Source organism: Dasypus novemcinctus, chromosome X (assembly GCF_030445035.2).
Source record: "Dasypus novemcinctus isolate mDasNov1 chromosome X, mDasNov1.1.hap2, whole genome shotgun sequence".
In the NCBI taxonomy this organism is placed as follows: domain Eukaryota; kingdom Metazoa; phylum Chordata; class Mammalia; order Cingulata; family Dasypodidae; genus Dasypus; species Dasypus novemcinctus.
The window spans coordinates 80169341-80185915 of NC_080704.1; the positions used below are offsets into that span (position 1 = coordinate 80169341).

A 16575-nucleotide genomic window follows, 5' to 3' on the forward strand; every position below is an offset into this window, starting at 1 on the left:
AGGGCAATGTGGGCAGGTTGAGCCTCCATAGCTTACAGTACTACCTACATCCTTGGCTTCTACTACATACTCAGTAAGGGAGAAAGAGCCAGAAAGTCCTAAACTAAAGAGAAAAATGGCACCCAGACTAAATACTCTAGTAAGCCAGATGCCAAGACACCAACAAAAAATTGCAATCCGCATCAAGAAACAGGAAGATATGGCCCACTTAAAAGAACAAGATAAACCTCTAGATGACATAAAGGAGTTGAGACAACTAATTATAGATGTTCAAACAAAGCTCCTTAATTAATTTAATGGGATGGCTAAATAGATTAAGGATATTAAGAAGACATTGGATGAGCACAAAGAAGGATTTGAAAGCATACATAGAAAAATGGCAGATCTTATGAGAATGAAAGGCACAATAAATGAAATAAAAAATACACTGTAGTCATATAACAGCAGATTTGAAGAGACAAAAGAAAGGATTGGTGAGTTGGAAAACATGGCCTCTGGAAGTGAACATACAAAAGAACAGATGAAGAAAAGAATGGAAAAAACTGAACAAGGTCTCAGGGAACTGAATGACAGCAAGAAATGTGCAAAGATATGTGTTGTGTGTCCCAGAAGGAGAAGAGAAGGGAGAAGAGGCAGAAGGAATATTTGAAGAAATAATGGTAGAAAATTTTCCAATCCTATTGAATGACATAGATATCCATGTCCAAGAAGCACAACATAATCCCATCTAAATAAATCTGAATAGACTAACTCCAAGACACATAGTAATAAGAATGTCAAATGCCAAAGACAAAGAGAGAATACTGAGAGCAGCAAGAGAAAAGCTATGCATAACGTGTAAGGAATATCAAATAAGATTAAGGGCCGATTTCTCATTAGAAACCATGGAGACAAGAAGACAGTGGTATGATATATTTAAGATACTGCAAGAGAAAAACTTCCAACCAAGAATCTTATATCCAGCAAGATTGTCTTTCAAAAATGAAGGCAGGTTTAGAATATTCACAGATAAACAGAAATTGGGAAAGTTTATAACAAAGAGACTGGCCTTGCTGGAAATAATAAAGGGTGTGCTACAGTCAGAAAAGAAAAGATAGGAGAGAGAGGCTTGGGACAGAATCTAGAAATGAAGATTGTATCAGTAAAAGTAACTAAAATCTCAAGAGTGGTGAAAATAAAATATGACAGGTAAAACCCAAAGGCCAAAATGGGTGAAATAAGAACTGCCTTTACAGTAATAACATTGAATGTTAGTGAATTAAGCTCCCCAATCAAAAGATACAGACTGGCAGAATGGATAAGAAAATATGAGCCATCTATATGCTGTCTGCAAGAGATTCACCTTAGATCCAAGGATACCAATAGATTAAAAATGAAAGGCTGAAAAAAGATATTCCACGCATGCAGTATACAAACAAAAAGAAAAACAAACAGGGAAACGGACTTGGCCCAGTGGTTGGGGCGTCTGTCTACCATATGGGAGGTCCGCGGTTCAAACCCCGGGCCTCCTTGACCCGTGTGCAGCTGGCCCATGTGCAGTGCTGATGCGCGCAAGGAGTGCCCTGCCACGCAGGGGTGTCCCCCACGTAGGGGAGCCCCACGCGCAAGGAGTGCGCCCCGTAAGGAGAGCCACCCAGCGCAAAAGAAAGTGCAGCCTGCCCAGGAATGGTGCCGCCCACACTTCCCGTGCCGTTGATGACAACAGAAGCGAACAAAGAAACAAGACTCAGCAAATAGACACAGAACAGACAACCGGGGGGGGGGGGGGTAATTAAATAAATAAATAAATCTTAAAAAGAAAAGAAAAAAAAAAACAATAAATATGCCAGCGTATCTATACTTATATCAGATGAAACAGACTTTAAAAGACACTAGTAATGCACAATTCAAGGAGGAATTCAGAGAAAACAATTCCATTTACAATAGCAACTAAAAGAATCAAATATTTAGGAATAAATGTAACCTAGGATGCAAACACTTTTATTCAGAAAAATGCATTGTTAAAAGAAATTGAAAAAGACCTAAATAATTGGAAGAACACTCCATGCTTATGGAATGGAAGACTAAATATCATTAAGATGTCAATTCTACCCAAATTGATATACAGAAAATTCCAATAAAAATTCCATAAGCATTTTGAAAATAAATGGAAAATGCAATTATCAAAATTATTTGGAAGGGTAAGGGGTCCTGAATAGCCAGAAACATCTTTAAAAGGAAAAGCAGAGTTGGAGGACTTTCACTTCCAGACATTAAAACATATTACCTAGCAATAGTGGTAAAAAGAGCATGGTAATGGCATAAAGACAGAAATATAGACCAAAGGAACAAAACTGATGGTTCATTCATGTCAGGTGATTTTTGACAAGCCTGTCAAACCCACCCAGCTCAGGCAGAACAGTCCTGTGAAAAGAAATGGTGCTGGAAGAACTGGATATCCATAGCCAAAACAAAGAAAGAGGACCTCTATCTCACACCTTATACAAAAATTAATGCAAACTGGATCAAAGACCTAAATATAAAAGCAAGAACTGTAAAGTTTTTAGAAGAAAGGAAAACATCTTCAAGACCTGGTGGTAGGTGGCAGATTCTTAAAGGAGATAAGAGGAGGGCTGAGATGGACTACTGATGCTTAATGTATGTAAAAGTTTTAATTAACTTTGCTGTAAAAGTGTGGAAATATATAGAGTTGATGGTAATGTTTTTTTTAACTTTATTTTGTACATTTAATAATTGAAAATATAAACAATTATAAACTAAAAAGAAAACACAGTTAATAAAAAGATACATTTCTCAATTAAATGTACTGGATACCTATAATTATTTTTAATCATACAATATGTTACATAATATATTTGGTTCATAGTAATGCAGTCATACAGTATTTGTCCTTTTGTATCTGGCTTGCTTCATTCAACATAATGTCCTCCAGGTTCATCCATGTTGTCATATGTTTTACAACTTCATTTCTTCTTACAACTGCATAATATTCCATCATGTGAATAGACCACAGTTTGTTTATCCATTCCTCGTTGATGGACACCTGGGTTGTTTCCAACTTTTGGCAATGGTGAGTAATGTCGCTATGAACATCGGTGGGCAGATATCTGTTAGTGTCACTGCTCTCAGGGTAACATATTATGGTAACAGTTGGTTTTAAATGGAAAGGGTTGTCTTGGGATGTAAATGTCAATTGAAAGAAAACTACATAGTAGTCTAGGGTCTGAATAACACAGTGATCCCAGAGGTGGATGAGAATTGTGACTGATGGTACAGATGAAAGACTTCTTCTGTGAGCTAGAGCAGATGTACGTCACTACTGCAGGGTGGTGGGAATGTGGAGAAGTATGGAAAAAATACAACTGGAGTGACCTATTACAGCAATACTTTAATATTCATGCATCTATACCAAAGTTGTACTGTGTTGATAATGGGGGTGTATGGGAAAAGTGTGCCAAATATATGCTATGGACCATGGTTAGTGGTAATAGTCTGATGGTACTATCTCATAATCTGTAACAAATGTTCTACCATGGTGTGTATGTTGATAAAGGGGTGTTGTATGGGAATACTACACATGTGCATGATTGTTTTGTAAGTTCACAACTTCTGTAATAAAAATATATTTTTAAAAATAACAATAGGGTGAGTTGGGGGGAAAATACAGCAAATATAAGATACGGGCTGCAGTTAGCATAAGATTTTGATGATATTCTTTCATCATTTGTAACAAATATCTCACAACAATGTAAGTTGTTGGTGATGGGTTGATGTATGGGACCCCTGTATGATGTTATACATGTTTGTTTTGGAAATTCACAACTTTTACTATACACTTATTGTTTATGTATGTTTATGTATGAGTGATATGCTTCAATAAATTTTTTTAAATGAAAAAAAGACAAGAAAACTCTTCACCTCTCAATTTCTCTGTTTCCCCTGCTGTAATTTCCCCTTCCTTAAACCTACCAAAGCCCTCTAGCTCTGGGTGCTGCTCTCCTCTCCCTCAATTCCTGTAGCCATGGCTTCCTCTGGGCTCTTCTAGGTGCCTTTTGGAATCCCAGCTCACACCTCAGGGCATCAATGACCCAGGAAACCCCATTCCCACCCCAGGCCCCTGGTTCTCCTTTGTAAATGGTCACCCACACTCAAATCCTGGAAATAAGGGAGGGGCTGAGAAGGGGTGAGTTAGAGTGGGTAAGTGGAAAGATTAATTGAGAATCAAAGTAATAGTTACTACTATATCCTACTGTGTCAGGCCTTGTTCAATGCACTTTACATATATTAATTCTTTTCTTGTTCCCCATTCCACATCTATTCCCAGGTTAGGTTCCCTCCACCACCCTGAGCTTCTCTCAAGGGAATAGGATTTTAAAAGCCCTCCCTGGTCCACAGTTCAAACCCCGGGCCTCCTTGACCCGTGTGGAGCTGGCCCATGCACAGTTCTGATGCGCGCAAGGAGTGCCGCACCACGCAGGGGTGTCCCCCGCGTAGGGGAGCCCCACGCGCAAGGAGTGCGCCCCGTAAGGAGAGCCGCCCAGCACAAAAGAAATTTCAGCCTGCCCAGGAATGGCGCCGCACACACAGAGAGCTGACACAGCAAGATGACGTAGCAAGAAGAGATACAGATTCCCGTGCCACTGACAACAGCAGAAGTGGACAAAAAGAACACACAGCAAGTGGACACACAGAACAGACAACTGGGGTGGGCGGGGGAAGGGGAGAGAAATAAATTTTTTTAAAAATGATTTTCAGTCAATTAAAAAAAACACATGATCATTTATAAAATAAATAAATAAAAAGCCCTCTCTAATTATTTTTAGTTTTTTTAAATGTGATAATGGTATTGTTGTGGTTTTGCTAAAAGCCCTTATCTAGTTGAGATATATATTGGCATAGTTTCAGACAAAATGGTATATGAAACCTGGGGTTTACATTAAAATACTCCAGTTGGGAGAAAAAGTAGAGGAGGGTAGATGAGTAAGATTGGCAAAATGATGATAATTGCTGAAGCTGCTTTCAGGAGTTCATTATCCTCTTCTATTACTTCTGTGTATGTTTGAAAATTTCCATAATTAAAACTGAAAAAAAAAAAGGCTACACGACTTAATCTGTGAATTACTTTGAGTCACCTGCACTTGCAGGCTGGAAATACGATAATGGGGCTCTGTGGGGAAGTTCAGAGTGGATAAATGGAGAGCTGGATGACACAAGATCAGAAAAATAGCTATTACTTATATAGCACTTAATTGTAAGGCCTTGTTCTACACTATTTACATGTAACAAGTCATTTAATCCTCACAACAACTTTGTTATATAGTGTGTACTATTATTATCCCCCACCTTACAGATAAGGAAACTGAGGCATAGAATGATGGAATAACTTACACAAGTTTACACAGTTTGTGAGTGGTGATGCTGGGTTCCAAACCCAGGCAGTCTGGATTTCGAGTTTTTGCTCTTAACAACTAAGCTAGTTAGCTATACAAAGTGGCTAATAGGTAAAGAAAAGGATTCATTCATCCGTTTAGCAGTTCATTTATTAAAAAAATATTTCTTGTACCTTTACAAGATAGCCAGACACTGTATCAGGTGCTGGGGTACAGTGGTAATCAAAACAGACAGGTCCTTGCTATCAGGGAGCTTAAAATTTGATGGGGAAATGGGGTGGATATGAAACAATAATCCCACAAACACATGGAAAATTACAAGCAGTGAGGAGGGCTAAGAAGGAAAAGTACAGGGAGTTATGAGAATATTCAGTGAGGCATCTGACCCAGTCTGGAAGGGCTAGAAAAAGTTTCTCTGAGACAGCAGCATTAGAGTTCAGTTTAGTTCTTTGGAACTAAACAAAAAGGGAAGGGAAGAGCATCTCAGGCATAGGGAATAGCATCACCAAAGGCCCTGACGCAGGAGGGAGCTTGATATATGTGAAGGACTGAAAAGGGTAAGGTGGTTGGAGCAAAGCCTAGAATGCTAGAGTTGGAGTGGCTTTTTGGAGTCCGACCCAATGCCACAGGTAAGGAAACTGTGGCTGGGAATCAAGAAAGTGACTGGTCCAGGGTCATACCTTAAATCAGTGGCAGAAGCAGGACTCAAACCTAGGTCCCTTGACTCCCAGCCCATGTTCTTTCCAGCACAGATCATGACTTTCCTGCATATGAGGAGGAAGGAGACCAATGGGATGTCAGCACAATGCCACTCTTAGGGTCTGAGAATGAGAGAGGATGTTTTAGAGATAGGCATAAAAAAACAAATGAGGTCTTCACGGGCAAGGAGATCAAAAGTGGGTCTGGACTGTTGGTGGGAAAGTAGAATGGTACAGCCACTGTGGAGGACTGTTTGGCAGATCCTAAGGAAGTTGAATATAGACTTGCCATGAGACCCATCAATACCCATTACTAGGTATATACCCAGAAGAACTGAGAGCAGTGAAACAAACAGACATCTGCATATTGATGTTCATAGTGGCATTATTCACAATTGCCAAAAGATGGAAACAATCCAGGTGTCCATAAACTGATGAATGGAAAAACAAATTGTGGTGTATATATGTGATGGAGTATCATGCAGCAGTAAGAAGAAATGAAGTTGTGAAACATATGACAACATGGACGAACCTGGAGGACATTATGTTGAATGAAGCAATCCAGACACAAAACAATCCAGACTGTTTGATTGCTCTATTATGAACTAAATATATTGCGTAAACTCATGACATTAATAAGTATAATATGGGACACCAGAAAATAGAATGAGGATAGAGAATGGGAAGATGAAGGTTAATCTGTGAAGAACTGGTAAAAAGGTTGTTTGTGAATCTTTGGAAATAATGGAAATGGTTTCAGCACATCATAGTTTGTAACTAGCAGAGCTATTATGTGGGTATGACATTGGTTGAAAGGGAAAGTCTAAGGACATGTATATTAATAGAAGGAAAACGAAAAATGTAACATGGGACTGTATAACTTAGTGAAACCTCATGTGAAATATGAATATGTGTAATATTGCATATATATGACTTTTTACAAAAAATAAATACAAATAAACTAGAGAGACAGAAACAGAAGAACAGCTATGTATGGCAGGGGAAGCATAGAGAGATTGAGAGGTGATGAGGTTTTTGTCTGTTTTTAGTTTATTATTATTATTATTATTGGAATCATGAAAATGCTTTAATAATTATTGAAGTGATGAATGCATGACTGTGTCATTATACCAAATACCATTGATTATACATTTTAGATGGATTTATGCTTTATTAATCAATAAAATTCATTTGTTTAAAAAAAAAAAAGAGTGGATCTGGGGCAGAAAAAAAAAAGGAAGTGATTAGGACATTACAGTTCAAGGATCAATTAGGAGAATTTTTAATTTGTGCTTCCCACATATCTAAGTTAGATTCCATTCCCCATCCCTGTCCCCATTTCTGGCTAGGTTCACTGGGTGTGAACTTTAGGGGGGAGAAAGACGAACTAGGACTAAGGTTTTAATCCCCTCTTCTGGCCCACAAGTCACAGGAGAGACGGGGGGAAAGGAAATATTGGTGTGAGGGAGCTCTCCAGTTCTGTCAGCTCTGTGGCCTGGGGGCCAGCCATCTAGCTAGCGCTCCACCAGCAGGAGGAGCCGGAAATCAGATTTCCTAAGAATGGCTGGCTCCTGGCCTGGTCCCAGGGGTGGGGGTAGGAGTAGGGAACAGATTTACTGGACACTAGTCATGTGAGCTCAGAATGCTGTTGGGGATGACAGAAACTACGGAGAAAGGAGGGAGCTAAGAGTTAGGATTATCTGCAGGGTCTTTGCTCTAAATTTCAAAGTCTTTGGTGAGTACCTGCTAAACCTGCTTTCTAGGATTTGGGATGAAAGAGGCACCAGAGGTTAGGGAATCCTTTGACCAGTGCTGCTGTACAAATTGTGGCATCCTCCACTCCCTTTGGGCTACTTCATCCATTCCTAAGACCTCACGATTCTGTGTATTTCTAGGATCTTCCTTTCTCCTGAGTTTCAGACCTAGATGGCCAACTGGCTACAGGACATTTTCTCCTGGAAGCTCAAACTCAACATGGCACTGTACTAATCTCCCACCCTCCTCTCGGCCTTCCCCAACTCCATGAACAGCACTTTCAACTGTCCAGTTGTCCAAACTCCCAGAAACTGGGAGGCACTTTTGAGGCCTCCCTCTCATTTGCTTCTCACATTGAATCCGTTGGTAAGTCCTGTTGGCTCTACCTCCAAAATATACCCCAAATCCAACCATTACATCTCCACTGCACCCTCTCTGGTCTAAGCCACCATGATGTATTCCCCTGGATAACTCCTGACTTGTCTTTCTGCCTTTATTCCCCCCTCTGTCTAATCTCGACCCAGAAACTATAGTGATCTTCCAAAAACACCAATGTGATCATGCCATAGCCCTGTCATCCTCATCATGGCTTACAAAGCCCTTTCTGATCTGGTCCTTGACTGCTTCTCCAGTCACATGTCTTACTTCTCTACCATCCCCTACACACATATACACACACACACTTCTCCTACTCCACGTACTCAAATCTTGCTTCCAGGCCTTCTGACATGCTGTTCCCTCTGCATGGATGCTCTTCCCTTTCTTTTGGCCTCACTATCTCCTTTTACTCCTCAAGTTTCAGCTCAAGGTCTCCCTTCATCCAGGAACTTTCCCTGACCCTTTCCAGCAGTCATCCTCCGTGATCCTACATCCTGCTTTTACAATGGATTTATTCCATGGAATGTGACTGCCTGGTTACCTATCCTGCTCCCCCATGATTAAGTAATCTCGTGAAGGCCATATTTATCTTTTTCACAGTACTGCTTAGCACAGTACCTATGCATGGTAATTAATCAGTAAAAATTTCGTTGGATGAATTTGTCAATTTACTAATTCCAAAAAGGAATAATGGGCACCATGTTAGAGAGTAGGAATGAGGCAATATCTAGGGAAGGTGGAAGGGCTGAGCATGCTCATCCCAGCCACTCCTCTTGCCAGCACTGGCCTTGTCAACCTCTTGTACGTGCCTCAAAATGGACATGGAAGTAACACAGAGGAATCTGATTTACACCCAGCAACTTGACTCCCCTCTTTCATTTCCTTCCCAATTCTTGTACTGCGACAAAGCCACCCATACTTGCAGTGGGATTGAGAGACTCCTTGAGTGCTCTATACCCACTTGTTCCCCAGGTCAAGGAAATCTCTGGGAGCTCCCCATGAGCAACTCCTGAACTTCCCTACCCTCCTCCTGCAGCAGCAGAGAAACCCTCCCTACATGACTTGGGTGCCTCTCCCAAAACCTGGAGTCAAATCTCCTCTCTGATGCCACCACCCAAGAAGGACTCACAGGCGCACCTAATCTTAATGTTTGTGGTCCTTTCCCTTCTTTGGCACTAAAAGAGACAATCAATAAAAACTACAAGCTCTTGGGGTGGGAAAGGGGGTTAAGTTTTTCTACAGCCCTTCGAAGGCCTTGGCCCCTTGCCCAGATCTGAGTCAGGAACTGTATGTCCCAGAGAATTGGCTTCCCAACCATATGCTCTGAGCTGAAAGAGCCCAGGGGCCCTTGTGGGATGTTCTGTTCAAATTAGCCAAGAAGGGCAGGGGGAGGACAACACAGCAGGAGGGACATTGACCAATCTAGGTCTTTGAAGGTGTAGAGAGAAGGGGCAGATACATGGTCCCAGGTCACAGCAACGTCATGGCAAGTCCCAAAGCAGACAGCATCTCTCACAGCCCAGCTCCATTGTCCCCAGAGCCCAGCCATCCCAGCACCCCTTTCAATTCAACTCTCACTTAGCGAACATCCACTTTATGCTAGGCACTTTCCTGACCAGGAATCCCCACAGCAAGTGAGATGTTACTGTGCTCATTTACCAGTTGCAGGAACCAAGGCTCAGACAGGTTAATTACCTTATGTGAGGCAAGGTCCTGCAGCAAATACAGGGTAGATTTGATGAGACCCAGCCCAGGCCATTAATTCCTAGTCCCCTGGTGAATAGTTGCCAAAACTGCTGGGAAACGATTCTCCCTTTCAGTGAGCAGGTAGACAGCCTGAGGACAATGCTGGGAGGAGATACAGAAAATCACACTCCTTCTATGTCCAGGACATAAACTTCTTTTTCCAGGAGAAGATGCGTCTTTGTCCCTGTGACACACACCATCCTTAGATAGTAAGAATGGGTCAGGCAATAAGGGCAAGATTTAGACACAGGAAATTTTTTTTTTTTACAATGTCAGAAAATGTATTTGGCTTTTTTTTTCTTTTTAAAGTAAGTGCATACAAATACAGCTAGAAGCATTTCTAATTTGCCAAGTGCTCTAAAAAACCAGCGCAAGTCACAACCTACATTGAACAGTAACTGTCACCAGGATAATAAAGCACAAAGATAGGCTAATAACATTAACAAAAGAAGAAAATGCCTTTATAAGTACATACCTTTTGTCGTTAAAAAAAAGATAGAAACACAATGTACTGAAAAAAAAATCAAAATTATACAGTCATGTTTATGAAGTCTACATTTCCCTTGTCTTGGAGATATATATACACACATATATATGGAGATATATATATAATTCAAGCAATTCTAGTTAAGGATAATCATTGGGTTTTTCTGAAACCAGAAAGTCATGAGTTTCTCTCTTTTTTTACTTTCACATCTCCAGCAAGGATGGTTGCAATTCCCCCCTACATAAAGGTCCAGGGGACACTGGAGCCCACAAAAGGGCATTTTTCCCCACTGGGACAATAGACCTCTCCACTAGCTCCCTGCTGTTTGATGCTTTGTTTGGAGCAAGGGAAGCAGAACTTGTGTGAAGGGCCGGAGGGGCACTGTACAAAGTGGGTGTCCTCCAGCTGCTCGTGGCAGAGGGTGCAGCACAGAGGGGCACTGGCTGCCAGAGAGGAGTCGGGGAGGCTGGCAGGGTGCACTGACTCCAGTCCTCCTGTGCTGCCTGTCCCCTGGCCACCCACATCTCTGGGACCCAGCCTTCTTCGGTTCATGGAGGACAGATAGGGTGGACTGCTGCTGTTCCTCCTGGTAGTGGAGTGAACCTGGCTGGTATCTTTCGAAGCATGACTGCCCCCCGCATTGTCTGCTACTAAGATCAGGGCTGCCATGGGGGACTGGCCATTCTGGGCCGCTTCCGTGAGTGTGGTCCAGTTGGAAAAGAGGTGAGGCAGTGGGGTGGTGGCGGAGACACAAAAGAGGACGTAGGAGTCATGGGGATCTTGAGCCCTTCCGTCGAGGTGGACAGCCAAGGCTGTGCCTCTCCGTTGATTTTGGGGGGCCCGACTTCACCTTCTGGTTCTGGAGAAGCCTTCCTTTTTCTTGCCGTTCTTGCAACTGCAGTCAGGGCCGGCTCCTTCTTAAACTTGCTCTCGAAGGGCGCCGAGTGGCCGTGCTGGTGCAGCGCCAGCAGCGTGTCGCGCACGGTCTTGGGCCGGTTGACCCAGTCCTGTTCCCCGGGTCCGCGGCCCTTTCCGCGCGCTCGGCGCCCAGCTCGGCGGCGCCAGCGGCCAGGCCAACCGTAGGGCCGCGGTGCGAGGGCCGCGGCGCCTTCTCCTTGGCCGCTGCCTCGCGTGGCTCGAGCTCCGCGGCCGCGCTGCTCCACACGGACGCCGGCCCCTTAGAGGAAATTTTAGGGCAGAGACAGGAAAAGAATGTCCTATGGCCTCACACGGCAGGGGGTGAGAGAACAGCTCAGGTGAATGGAGCTCATGCAAGAAGCCAGACAGATATGCAGGAAAACTGACAATCCCTTAAATCTCCACATCTATGGAAGTTTGCATAGATTGAAGAACCAACTCCCAGGCATAGTTGCCAGGGAGCAGATTTGGTGACTCAAAAGTAGGGAGCCTCTGGAGCTAATTTGTTACTTGACCAGGGATTCTCAAACCTGGATTTGTGTTAGGATCACAGGGGATCTTTTAAAAATAATTTTATTTGCAATACATATATCTGATAACGGGCTAGTACATAGAATATATAGAGGAACACCTACAAACCAATAATAAAAAGACAACCCAAAAATGTGGGCAAAAGAATGTAACAGATATATGAATGATCAATAAAAGCACATGAAAAGATGATCAATATAATTAATCCTCAGGGAAATACAAATTAAAACCACAATGAGATAGCACTATGTACCCATGAGAATGGCTATAATTAAAAAGACAGACCATATCAAGTGTTAGCAAGGATGCAGAACAACTATAATGCTCAGATTTTGCTGGTGGAAGTGTAAATTGGTAGAACCATTTGTGGAAACTGTTGGGTGATTTAAAATAAAGTTAGAGTGATGCTGCTAAAGATGAGGAGTTAAGATTGTTGAGTGTTACTGAGGAATAAAAGAGCTTCCTACCGAGAAGGACATTTGAAGGTTTTGTTGCCTGAAAGGGGTATTTCTGGAATACCACTCCTAGACCTTCATTGAAGATTCGAAAGAAATAAATTAGGACCATGGGGACAGAAAAGGTTACCGCACCTCTGATCTTCTCCATCACCGTTGCCACAATCGGCTCTTTCCAGTTTGGCTACAACACTGGAGTCATCAATGCTCCTGAGACGATCATAAAGGACTTTCTCAATTATACTTTGGAAGAGAAGCTGGAAAGCCGTCCCTCTGAGGTGCTGCTCACATCCCTCTGGTCCTTAGCTGTGGCCATCTTCTCCGTTGGTGGAATGATTGGCTCCTTTTCTGTTGGAATCTTCGTCAACCGCTTTGGCAGGCGCAATTCAATGCTTATTGTCAACCTACTGGCAATCGGTGGTGGCTGCCTTATGGGTTTCTCTAAAACAGCCGAGTCGGTTGAAATGTTGATCGCTGGCCGCTTGGTTATTGGCGTCTTCTGTGGACTCTGCACCGGTTTCGTGCCCATGTACATTGGAGAGGTATCTCCTACTGCCCTACGGGGTGCCTTCGGTACTCTCAACCAGCTGGGCATCGTCATCGGGATTCTGGTGGCCCAGATCTTTGGTCTGGAAGTCATCTTGGGATCTGAAGAGCTGTGGCCTGTGCTATTAGGCTTCACCATCATCCCAGCTGTCTTGCAGAGTGTAGCCCTTCCGTTTTGCCCTGAAAGTCCTAGATTTTTGCTCATCAACAGAAAGGAAGAGGAGAATGCCAAGCAGGTCCTCCAGCGGCTATGGGGCGTTCAGGATGTGAGCCAGGACATCCACGAGATGAAAGAGGAGAGTGCTAGGATGGCACAAGAAAAGAAAGTCAATGTGCTGGAACTCTTTAGAGCACCCAACTACCGACAGCCCATCATCATTTCCATTGTACTCCAACTCTCTCAGCAGCTCTCTGGAATCAATGCTGTGTTCTATTACTCTACAGGAATCTTCAAAGATGCAGGTGTTCAGGAGCCAATCTATGCCACTATTGGTGCCGGTGTGGTCAATACTGTCTTCACTGTGGTTTCGCTGTTTCTGGTGGAAAAGGCAGGAAGGAGGACTCTACATATGCTAGGCCTTGGAGGGATGGCTGTTTGTTGCGTTTTCATGACGGTTTCCTTGCTACTAAAGGATGAATATAGTTGGATGACTTTTGTCTGCATTGGGGCCATCATGGTCTATGTGGCTTTCTTTGAAATTGGACCTGGCCCCATTCCCTGGTTTATTGTGGCTGAACTTTTCAGTCAGGGACCCCGCCCAGCTGCAATGGCAGTGGCTGGTTGTTCCAACTGGACCTCCAACTTTTTGGTGGGACTGCTCTTTCCCTCTGCTGCAGCCTATTTAGGAGCCTACGTTTTTATCATCTTCGCAGCCTTCCTTGTTATCTTCTTGGTCTTCACCTTCTTCAAAGTCCCTGAGACCCGTGGCAGGACTTTTGAGGATATTACAAGGGTCTTTGAAGGGCAGGTGCAGGAGGCCAATAGAGCCGGGAAAGGCCCTATTGTGGAGATGAACAGCATCCAGCCTGTGAAGGAGACCGCCACCACCAATGTCTAAGTCATGCCTCCCTCCCGTCTCCCTCCCAACATGGAAAAGCCACCTCTCCCTGCAGGAGGGAGAGACTTCATCTGGATGTAACCCAGGACTGTTTCTGAATGCTGCTACTTGATTCCTTTCTCATGCCATATACTCCCTGAGCACACTGGTGAACCCAGTGCTGGGGTTAGTCATATCTTTAATGGCTTTTTTTAAACATTTCATTTCTTGAACATTCTCTTCTGTTTAGGAGAGACAGGGTGAACCTACCTTCATTTCAGGAGGGATTGACCACTTGGCATAGGACAACTTTGCCAGCTCTTTACCCTTTAGATTCTAATGTTGCTTAATGAGGGCATGGAGGGGGGTAAGAGTGAGGGTGTAGGTCCCCCAACCTCAGACTTGCCAGGAAGCAGGTATACTTGAGTGCAGAGGAGAATCAAATAAGAAATTACCTACTTTGCTTCCATACATCTCTGCAGAGCAAATTCACTTGAGTTTATTTATTTTTATCTTCTGGTTTTATTGCATAAATATTTATTTTTTTAAGTGTAAAGTAATTTTACCAAAATAATTGAGATTGAGGGAGAGGGAGATGTTTAAAGAGAAGCTATAGAGTGGAAAAAGACTGATACTAAAGAGGTTTAGGTGCAATAAAAGAAGAATTTAGGGAAGAAATGAGTGTCACGCATTATTGAAGGATATGTGAGTGGTGCCTAAAGTTTTGCACGTTACCTCTTAACCAATTTTTGTCCTTCAGGATAGTCTCAAGCTTAAGTTCTCAGAAAAGTCATGTGCCTGTATAAAAAAAGCTACTGGTTTCCTTCAGAATTTTTTTAAGATTATAGGTTATATGTAGTATTACTTGAAATCTAGGACTGTTACTAAGATGGGCATTCTAGTTAATAATGGGTTCTAATTTGGGTCCAGAGAAGGGAAGGTTTTTTCTAATTCTCTTTCCCCTCACTGGAACAAACAACTTCTTTCCTTTGTAGCGGACTCATATTTTGTGTTCTTTTTAAATAACTTCCACCTCATCTGGTGGGTGAGCCCTCCAAATGGGAAACTAAAAATAGTGGTTCTTGGGAGAGGTTCGGTATTTCTCCATTTTGTTCTTTAGGAAAATTTAGGTATTGATTTTTGTTTCGTTTTAACCTATAGCCTTTTTAAAGAAATTTAGAGGACAATATTCAGAGCTAACTTGGAATTTGTAACCTCAGCTCTGGGAGAGGATATTTCGTGAATGATTATTACCTAGTTTGTTTGTTGTTTTAGGGTCATGGCATGCTTTTGTTTCTGTTTTTATCACCCTTAAAGAACTTGAAATTTTATGATAGACCACATTTGAGATAGTCTGAGTATATGTGCAGTGTAGCCCACACTTGAGAGAGGATGAATGTATGTGCACTGTCACTTTGCTCTGGGTGGAAGTAGTTCATTGATAATTTGTTTCTTCTTTGTTCCTACCCTTCCCCAAGCCCACCCTTGCTTTGGATAGAATGGTTTCAGTCTCATCCCTATGTATATAACTGCCTCTGCTGGGTAGAATTTACATCTTAGATTTTCTTCTAAACTCTAGAATTGTCTCATCTTAACACCTTTCTTGTTGGAGAGGGAGAGAACTTCCAGATCATGAGAATGAGGGCTCACTTTCACTTTGGACTCAGGTAGTAGATGGAAGTGGGAAAGAAAGTATGACATCAGGGCCTTGACACTCCTGGGGACCCTGAAGGGTGGTGGTAAGGAGAGAATAGGAAACAAACTGAAAGCTCACTTATATTCCTAGAGCTTTTCAGAGAGTTAGATGAGATAGAGGGATTTATCTTGCTGCAAGATCATTGATGCCTCCACGATCATCTCCTTTTCCAGTATTTTTTATAAATGGAAATAGGTCCCTGATGACACCTTCCCTTTTTTCAGTGTTTTGTTATCTCCCTTTCCCTCCTTGGTGCTTAACTATTTCAGACCTTAATTTAGCTGAACTCCTTGCCTATGACAATATTTTACTTTCAGTTCTCACCATTCCCTTTAGTCAATCTTTGGATAAAACCCACCTATCTGAGTAAGGCTTTGTTGGAAGAGGTGCCTTCCCTCTTGCACCTTTCCTCCTGGCCCCTCAACAGTGGTTTGGCAGTAAATCAATTCAGGGTGGAAGTTTTCTCATTTCTCAGTGACCAGATTGTGAATATTTCCAAATGGATTTTTTATTACTAATGTTATTGTGGTTCTTTGTTTTGAAATAAAAATTCTGAATGTAAAAAAAATAAAATAAAAGTTAAACATAAACCCGGTAATTCCACTCCAAGAAAAATGAGTGCTTGTGTCTACAGAAAGACTTGTACAGAAATGTTTATGGTAACTTCATTTCTAACAGCCAAAAACTGGAAAAAATCCAAATGTCCTTAAATATGTAAATATTGATATAGCCATACAATGGAATACCACTCAGCAATGAAAAGGAATGAACTACTTAGGTCAGTGCAACAACTTGGATGAATCTCAAAGGCATTACTCTAAGTGAAAGAAGACTGTCTCAAAGTGTTATGTACTGTTTGATTTTTATGTGAAGTTCAAGGACAATTAAAATGAATCTGGGACAGAAATAAGAACAGTGGTTTGGGGGAAGGATGGGGT

The 16575-nt window shown here is 42.3% G+C and overlaps 2 pseudogenes; one reads left to right on the forward strand and one right to left on the reverse strand.

Annotated features, from left to right (window-relative positions):
• Positions 1 to 10631: 10631 nt before the first annotated feature.
• Positions 10632 to 12382, reverse strand: LOC101412409 (interferon regulatory factor 2-binding protein 2 pseudogene; annotated as a pseudogene).
• LOC101444028 (solute carrier family 2, facilitated glucose transporter member 3 pseudogene) lies at positions 12376 to 14082 on the forward strand (annotated as a pseudogene).
• The last annotated feature ends 2493 nt before the right edge of the window (positions 14083 to 16575 follow it).